We start from the raw sequence: 9,927 nt of genomic DNA on the forward strand, positions 1-9,927 counted from the left end.
CGATTTGAAAACATTATTTCATTTTAAATCAACATAAAATCATCCAATAAAATTATTGCTCTCAAAATAATATCAAAGTAGCAAGAAAAAGCATAACGTAATTAGTGATAAATAAGTAGAAAATCCTATTTTTGAAGTTAGAAAGTTTTAAAAAAGTTTTCCAACCAATAAAAGGTAGAGACATGATGTTTTTTGTTTCAATAATTTTGTTTTATAAGATCTTACACAACGACAAGAATTCGGTTTATTTTTAAGGAGGGGGGAAAAGGATTCAGTTTTATTTATAGATATAAAAGGAAAATGATTTAAGTTTTCAGAAAAGAGAGGAAAATGATTTGTGAATTGGTTATAATTATAATTATAATCATAATTTTGACATGATTTTCAACGAATCAGAGTGGCGCAGCGGAAGCGTGGTGGGCCCATAACCCACAGGTCCCAGGATCGAAACCTGGCTCTGATAGAGAAAGGCTTCCATTCCATTATTTTTTTAAACTTAAAGGTTAAAAGGCACAAGGGCCAAAACGACGTCGCATCCTAAAAGCACGGCCCACATCCTTCAGCCCAATTAGTTGGAAGAGAAGAAGAAGAAGAAGAATGATAAAGGCGGAATGTACAGATAAAATTGTTTCATGACAAAATTCCAATTTTGTTTTTTTTATTACTGAGTTTAATTAGTAAAAAATGATAGAACACTTTAAATACTTCAAACTCTTGTATTTGTTATCTACAACATATTTAAATTTTTTTTTATTATTGTTTGTCGGCAGAAACTTTTTTAAATAAATAAGATATTCGTAGTATCTTGAAATATAAATTTTTGTACATTATTCATTGGTATGATTTATTTCCAAACACTAATAAATATTTGGACTATATTCAATTTTAAATTTAGATTATTTTCTTCTTTTTGAAGGACACGGTAACAACTTATAAGAAGCATTTTCATTTTCAATTTGTCAAATGGATCTTTTCTTCTAAATGGCCAATTATTTAATATATGGAGGAAAAAAATTATGTGAAAGTAAAAGATAAGGCTTAAGAGAAAGTGTTAATAATGACGAACATTTGAAATTTAGAAATGTAGCAATTGCGAATTGGCTTCAGACTTCAAAGAGCGACAATACTAGAACATGAAACTTAAAGGGTGTCACAATTTCATTCATTATTGTACATTTCAGATCAATGCTTACACTTCATTGTTCCTTGTGAGAAATTACAATAAGCTTTTTAATTTTCAATTTGTCAAATGGAATTTTTTTACTAATTGGCAAATTATTTGGTATATTCTATTTATTTTTTTTTTCTTTTAGTAGTGACACAATTATATGGAGTGTCTTCCTTCTCAACCGTAACAAAGTTTTATAAATTTGTGTTATTTTAATATTTAAATGTTGATCATATAATTTTTGTGAGTTTGTGAAGTTTTATATTATTATTATTATTATCTGTTAACTTTAGTTATGTCTTTCATTAGATTTCCATGGTTTCAATTTTATTTGAATAGATATCTTATTTATCTGTTTGAACAAAAAAATTTACCTGTTTTTCCCATGTTTGAGTTTGACATCTTTTATTTATTGTGTTAAAACTACCCATGGTAACAATAGTGATGAGCAACACAATCAAATTTGATAGATTCAAAAGATCTAAAACAAAGATATTGACATATATATTATCTAATTTTTTATTTTGGTTTATTCTCAAATTTACTCTAGTAATAATATTTGTGCTATTTATGTAGGAGAGATGAATCATTTTGAATCACAAGCTAACAAAACTAGTAGTTTATATTAATTCATGAATTAGTTCATGATTTATATAATGTTTTTTTAGATAAATGATTTAGGTTATTATTTCATCATTTTTAACTTCATGCCAAAAATATACAATTAAAATACAATGATTCAAAATTTATATGTTACCATCAAATTCTATGTACCAAGTTTTTCAAAGATTCTCAAACACGTGCAAGATATTTTATATTTGCTGGGAATTAACCTAAAATAAGATACACAAAGTTCTGGCCATGAGCTATCTTATTATTTTTAATTCTTATGTCAAATATGTATTATTTAAATTTAGTAAAATTAAAATTAATTGTTTTTATTGAAATTTCACCAATGAAATTGATAATGTAAAGATTCTTAGTTATTTGAAAAACGAGACTATTTTCAAAATTGAAAATTGAAATGAACACCAATATTCTAAATTGAGAGATTCATGAGATATTTCCAATATGTATTATTTTATGGAAATGTATCCAGAATCAATATGCTTTTTTTATTGGTTGGTAGGAAAGGAGATAATTATATAAAAAGAGTAAAAATATCGTAATAGTATTATAGAAGATATAATAAACCACACAGAGCATGGAATATAAGGAGAGAGACGTCTTATGCTTTAAATATAATATAATATGATAGCTACTGTTCGTGCTCGTGCTGCTTCGGTTGACCTTCTTGGTCTAATCTAGTGTGTAATGTTTTTTCTTTTTGATCTTTATGTTGTTTTTGTTTTGCTGTCGTCCCTAGTTTGTAGGGTTTTGGGTTCTTTTCTCTGCCTTTCTCCCATCGTGATCTGCGTCTTTATTTGTATGTGTTGTTTTTGTTCTGGTCTTATCTTGTGGGCTTTGTTTTGGCTTGTTTGTACTGTCTTTGCTTGTGCTTTGGTTCTTTGATGCCTTCCCGAGCTATGGGATCGCGTTGTTGTATAATAATATCACTTATTCTAAAAAAAATAATACTGTCTATATATTCACAAACACAATATAACTTAGTAGTTAAAACATTTGCTCATTTGTTTGTAAGTTACAAAAACTCAATGACCCAAAAAAATTCATAATTTGTGCGGTTTGGGTTGAGTTAAATTCAAATAAATGAAAATTTTATGGGTTGGGTTGGTTCATGGGTTCACTTAATATAAAACCAACCCAAATTTATTATTAACTTTAAAAAAATATATTTTTTATTACTTATAACACAATTATTTATACATATATTGATTTTAATTTTATTTAATTACAATATTTTTTTAATAATTTATTCTTCAACAATTATTAAAGGTAATTTCTTTGCACTTTAGAAAGAAAATTTTCACTATCTAAATTAAAATTGAATTGTTAATTTTAATTAAATATATGAAAATAATTAAATTAGATTTTTTCATATTTACGTTTTGCTTCTTTTTAGAAATTTTTTTAAATAAATGACCCGATGAGTGTAACTCGATTGACATAATGCTCGTACTATCCACCCTACATTTTAATTACAATACATTTGCAAAAAAAAAAAGGAAAAAAAGTGGTATGTATTGTAACGACCCGACCCCTTTAGGACTTAAGTTAGGCCATTACTAAAATACATGCATGCATGACACTTAAAACGACACTTTATGTTGAAATAAATGCTAAATAGACAAGAGAAGTTCAAAAGCCATTTATTAAATGCAATTGTTAAAACAATAATGGGGTATCCGTGATTCGTAAAGACTATTAAAAGTATAAAAAAAACAATCCTTAAGTTTCAAACAGTAAAACTAAACATTAAGGGAAAAATAAGGACTCTAAATTTCATGATGTAGAAGCGTAAAAACTAGTCCCAGTGGCACGATCACAAATTCCACTGTGCCCTCGTCGGTGCATCTCTACCCTTATCTGAAACATCAACATAAGAAAGAATGAGTATTGAATACTCAGTAAGTAACCCCACCATTGGGGTCAGGCTAGGTATCCATGTCCTCTAGATACCTACTTATGGCACATATATACCCATGAAACAGGTAAGAGACTGAGTCCTATCCTACTGTAGTTAAGTATGCCCACTACCTCTGGTGAATCCCATAGGAAACACTAACTGGTGAATCCCGAAGGAGACACAAATTGGTGAATCTCGAAGTAAACACAAAACAGGTGAATCCCGAAGGAAACACAAAACTGGTGAATCCCAAAGGAAACACAAAACTGGTGAATCCTGAAGGATACAAAAATTGGTGAGCATCTAACTAATCAGTGAGGACATTCATACAGTCTCAACATTCAAAAATTAACACCGTACGAATCTATGATATACATGTAATCCTCAATACCATGGCTCTACCACATACACATAATCCTCAACAACATATTCTAGAACATTCATGTATACCTTTACATCATAGTTCCACAACATACAAGTATGCCTCAACATCAGCAGATCAGATACCAACATATAGAAACACATACCACCTCATGCTAACAACCAAGTGCCTAGGTGTATATGTAAACAAATCAGAACTCGTGCCAGAATATACTTTGATTCAGGTCATACTATCAATCAACATGCTAACATTTACCATAACATACACTCATCATGTTAGCATACAACTAAAGCCTGGCCCGTGGGCAGTTCCAGTGGTAAGATTACTCACCTCAGAATTAAATCCAAATAAACCCAAGCAAGTTTATCTTCTTCTTTTCAAGCAAGACCTTGAAGTAACACTGTAATTGTGGCTTGGTCCAAAATAAATTTTAAAAACCTAATTCTGTTGGCTAACCAACTGCAAAAAAATCAATCCTTTGTAATGTCGAACAGCACACTTCGACCTTAAAATTCCTCCAAAGCTCGAATCTATGGTCCAAACATAATGGGTAAGCATTAAACGAAACCAACAATTTGATTAACATTCAAATAAAAACTCACACACTTACAAAATCTTATCCAAATCGACGGCGATGACACTGAACTGACGGCAACGACATGCAGGACTGAGTGGACGATTGACTCTCGGTGGAACAGGGCGGAGGATCGGCTCGCGACGGGAGTTTCGACGGCTGGCCTAGGTCATTCAGCTTTAGACCTTGGCAGACAGTGCAGACGCGAATCTGAGCGGTTGTGCAAGATCGACGTGCGGAAAGGTGCGCGATGGAGGAGATCTGGACGATCGCTACTTGCTGACGAGGTCGAGCTGACGTGCACGAACGAACAATCGACGAACTGGTGGCGGCTCGATCGGACGCACGGTGCCGAATGGAAAGAAGATGGTCGGCAGCTGCTAGAGCACACAGAGAATGTCTTCACGTTGGGGGGGGGGGAGAAGAAGAAGAAGGGAGAGGAAATAGTTTTTTTTTTAATTTTCTTTTTAAAGGAAAAATGTTATTTTAATAAAAGAAATATAATATAATAATTTTTTTTATTCCATTATATTCTATTTCACTTTTATTTTAACTTTTCGCTCATTATACAAATATATCTAAATATATATATTCTTAAAACTCTTCCTCTTTTCTCTTCAAATTCCAAAATTAAAATCAAATTAATTTTTCCAATATAAATTTAAATTCTCGACATTAACTTAAAATTAAATTAATGTGACATAAATCAAAATCTCCCCTTCAAACAAAACTGAACTTCGAAATTAACAAAATTGTCCTCGAATTTTACGAAAATACAGAATTTGAATAATGAAAAACTCGAGATGTTACATGTATGGAGGTGCTACTATCATATCAAATGATGAGAATGACTTAGACTTCTAGCTCATTACAAAAACTTTCAAGAAAAAGTTGTGTTTGTTATCCCACGTGGATAGATTTTGATTTACTTTGAGAGTTTAAATACTGAGACTTTCTTTTGAAATCGCAAAATGTTGTGGTAGCAGTAGAATATTTTCCCACGTACATACTACATATGATGGATTCACGGGTTTGGGTAATTGCATTTGATCTAAAGAGAAATAGTTTTTACTACTATTCCATATGTTTTTACACTGATTCTTCTTCAACGAGTGTACGACTAAGTAAGGATATTATGTTAACCTCATAGAGCAGCTGACAAAGACGATTTATCACCGAAGTTACCCCCAATTTTGACTAAGTAAGGATATTATGTTAACCTCGGAGAGCAACTGACAAAGACGATTTATCACCGAAGTTACCCCCAATTTTACTTTCAATTAAGTGATTCTTCCATAACACAACAAAGATCAACGCTTGAGTTAGGATAAGGTATGTTGTACTTGTCTTAGTGATATTCCCAAATATATTAATTATTTCATACATTTGTTGAAAGTCAAGTGACGAAAATGTCAATATCGGAATTTTCCTCTTTAAAACGAACTAAAAAAAAAAAACATAACATGAAGAAGTATTTGGATAATTAATTTTCAATTAAAGGGCTTGGATTTGAATTTTGAGCATAAGTTCAAGAATAATGTAGTTTTTGAAAAAAATGACAAAATCAAGGAACTTGGGAAATTTTTTTCTAAAAATTAAGTGATTGAATAAAATTTTCTTATAAATAAGGTTAAACATGAAAATATCGACAAAAATAGGATAGTGATGGTATTGAAGCAAAAATAAGAGGCTAATTTAAAAAATAAGAAACTATCCTAATTTTGTCATTTTTTTTCTTTCAAACATATTTTTTTTTGTCAATAAATATTAAAATGACAATATATTTTTAAAAAGATTGTGAATTTTGAATCACTTTGTATTTTGTAATTCCATTGAAGCATTAATGATAATGGGAGAAGGAAGGAAGTGAAGAAGTTCCCACATCGGTGGCAGTTGAAAAGGAGCAAAGGAAGATGAAGTATAAAAGCGGATGTAGGAAGACTGAAAAATTCATACCTTTCTCGGCCTTTTGGCTAAGATCAAGTGTAGTATCTGTTCTTATCAGTTTAATATCTGATACGTGGGCCATCGGCTCACATGATATTAAATTAATTTTTTAAGGGGGAGAGCCCACTACGGTAGCTTGCTACTGGGGCTCTCGGGTGTCGCCCAAGCGTTGCACTACTGCTCGGCCTTGGCGCACCCCTCAAATCTCTAGTCTCAAGCTTTTTATTCATTGGTCCATTTCAGCCCAAACAATATTATTTAGCTTTTGATCCATAACCAAGGTCGCCATTAAAATATTGTTGAATTTATCTAATTTCAACATAGAATATTAAATTGTATGTTAAATTTTACCTATATCCTTAGAAATATATGTCCGTATGACGATTCGTGTAACTGTATGTGTCATGGTATAGTTAGTACATAAGCGGTTTTTTTCTTTTCTTTTTTTTTTTATTTATTTTTTAATTTACCTACAAATACTTGCAAGGTTTCCACTTTACTTAACAGAGTTCCTCCATGCAATTTATTTGTTTTCTTTTGTTTACAGCATTGATTAACATCTACAATGGCCTTGAATGAAGACTTCAAAGCATAATAGATGATCTGTATCTCTAGATAAGAACTCAAATCCTCCAATCTTGTGTGTTAGAAATTGTTAATCATATCATTTTTTTTTTTTGCCAAGAACTACATAACATAGTTTTAAGATGACTAGGTTGAATGGTTAGACCGCATAAACTGACTGAAAAACCACTAAGATGACAAGTTAGAAGGGTGGCCCAAAGCATTTACAATTACCAAATGGTAATTACCTTCTAGTTTATTTATAATTTCAATTATCCAAATTTCAGGACTCTTATTTAACCGTGTCTCCCATTTCCTATGGAATCTTAATCCATTCCTCAAAATTTTCTTCGTAACTTTAGCAAAATTAGAACGGAAACCTAGTTATATTAATGTTGATGAAAATATTGAGATTTTAATTTTATGGAAATATCAACGAAAAATTCAGAAAAAAATTATAAAAATTGATGAAAATGGTTATAATTTATTAATAAAACTTTGAATTGACTTTAATTAAACTATACTTAACATTCAGTTAACTTAATTAAACTATAATTAACCATTTTTAATCATAATTTCTATAAAGTAATATAACATTCAAATGTCAATTGTAAATGTCAGTATAAATGTTGATGCGTGGGTAAAACTTTTTACAAATAAAATTAATTACAAAATAATATAGAGTTTAAGAATATTTTGAAGTAAAATGATGTGAAAATTATGAAAGTTTTAGATGATAGAAGAAAAAAAAAACACAACAATTTAATTTCAAGGTGAAATGATATAAAAAACTAATGCAAAAAGTTAGAATGAGATTAAAAATAAATATACATTATCTTTTATGGTTTTTCCAAATGCAATTTCTTTAAAAATGAAAGTTTTGATTACAAAAATAATAAAGCTACAAATTAAGAAAGTCGGAAATTGAAAAAAGTAGTACATAAAAAGGGTTTAATTCTTTGTCGAGAATAGCATTTGGATGTAAAACTATAGAACTATGTATAATCAAAACCATAAAAGTTGAAAACTTTGAATTGAAGTAATGTAGTTAATTATTAAAAAAAATCAAAATCTTTTTGAAAGTCAATTTCTCAAAATTTCATCAAAATGAGAGGAATTAATATATTCTCAAAATTTTGTCTAAACTAGGGAAAAAACAAAATTTCCCCAAACCAAAATTTTGAGGCAACTTGAAATTTCGATAAAAAATTTTAAACCATGTTACAGCTAAACAATATATCCTCTACCCAAATCTTCCATTGATTTAATGCTAGACTCCGAGAACCCGGTAAACTCTTTCTTGGTACAAAGTCAAAAATGGTTCAACCGAAATCGTCAATTTAATGCTAGACTCCGAGAACCCGGTAAACTCTTTCCATTTTTTACCTACTACAAATTTATTATATGGATCGATAGAACACTCTGCAAGAATTATAATTGGAGAAAAGTTGGATGGCAAAAATTATTTTTCTTGATTTCAATCCATACGAATGGCTCCGAAAGGAAGACAGAAATTTGGCTGTCTAATTGAGGAGATAGCAAACCTGAACCTGGTAGTCCCCACGAGCGTATTTGGAGAGCAGAAGATTCATTGCTATGAACAGTTTTAGTGAGTAGCATGGAACCTCAAATTGGCAGACCGTTTCTTTATATGGCGACTGCCAAAGAGATCTGGGATGCTATACAGCAGTTGGATTCGTAGAAGCAGAATGCATCGCGCCTTTATACCTTACGCAAACGAGTTCATGAATGTAAGCAAGGAGCTATGGACGTCATGTCATACTTCAACAAATTGTCCTTGTTATGGAAAGAAATGGACTTATGTCGTGAGATTGTCTAGAGATGTACATATGATGGGACGCAGCATTCCAAACTTGAGGAAGCTAATCGAGTGTATGATTTTCTGGCGGTGTTAAATCCAAAATATGACGGTGTTCGCAGCAGAATTTTGGGCCAACGTCCTACACCATCATTGAGGGAAGTGTGCTCTAAAATATGCCTCGAAAAAGACAGATCTAAGGCCATGAATATTTCAGTTGTTACATCTGCTAAGGTTGCAGCTTTTGCCACCAAGTCATCTGGATCAGATAGTGACAAGAAACCTCCACCTATCTGTGAGCATTGCAAAAAACCATGGCACACGAAAGACTAGTGTTGGAAGCTTCATGGAAAACCTCCAAATTACAAACGACGTGAATCACAGAACAAGGTTGGTTCTGGACGTGCTCTGGCCAGCGACTAGGCAAATGACAAGGCTTTGACTCCGCCTCAAGCTGACAGTCAGAGTAACTTAAGTGTTGCTGGGGGTCAATGCAATTACACACTCAGGTACGACTCAGTCTTTTGGTTTTATTAGCATTAATGGTAAACGAACTTGGATTGTGGATTCTGGAGCAATAGATCATCTGACCGGGTCTTTTGATCATTTTATATCATATCACCCGAGTGCCGGCAATGAAAATATAAGAATCGCAGATGGCTCCTTTGCCCCTGTCGCAAGGAAAGGACATCTTTCTCTGTTTGATGGTTTGATATTGTGTGATGTGCTGCATTTTCCTAGAATTTCGTATAACTTACTATCTGCTAGTAAAATTACAAGGGACTTGAACTGTCAGACTATTTTCTCACCCGACATTGTTTTGTTTCAGGATCTGGGCTTGGGGACGATGATTGGTACTGCCCGACACGATAGGGGGCTCTATTTCCTGACTGATGAAACTTCCTTTAAGAATGGTTATAGGACTAGTTTTATTTATTTGAATTTC

The 9,927-nt window shown here is 31.7% G+C and overlaps 2 non-coding genes across 2 annotated transcripts; both read left to right on the forward strand.

The window, feature by feature from the left end:
- The first annotated feature begins 391 nt into the window (after positions 1-391).
- TRNAM-CAU (transfer RNA methionine (anticodon CAU)) lies at positions 392-463 on the forward strand. Its single transcript has one exon. It is a non-coding gene; the product is annotated as a tRNA-Met (tRNA).
- Positions 464-6,603: 6,140 nt separating this feature from the next.
- On the forward strand, positions 6,604-6,799 carry LOC150038621 (U2 spliceosomal RNA). The gene has a single exon (XR_016527435.1). It is a non-coding gene; the product is annotated as a U2 spliceosomal RNA (small nuclear RNA).
- The last annotated feature ends 3,128 nt before the right edge of the window (positions 6,800-9,927 follow it).

The sequence above is a fragment of the Benincasa hispida genome, chromosome 1 (genome assembly GCF_027475165.1).
Source record: "Benincasa hispida cultivar pf3 chromosome 1, pf3_genome.v1.1, whole genome shotgun sequence".
Lineage (NCBI taxonomy): Eukaryota > Viridiplantae > Streptophyta > Magnoliopsida > Cucurbitales > Cucurbitaceae > Benincasa > Benincasa hispida.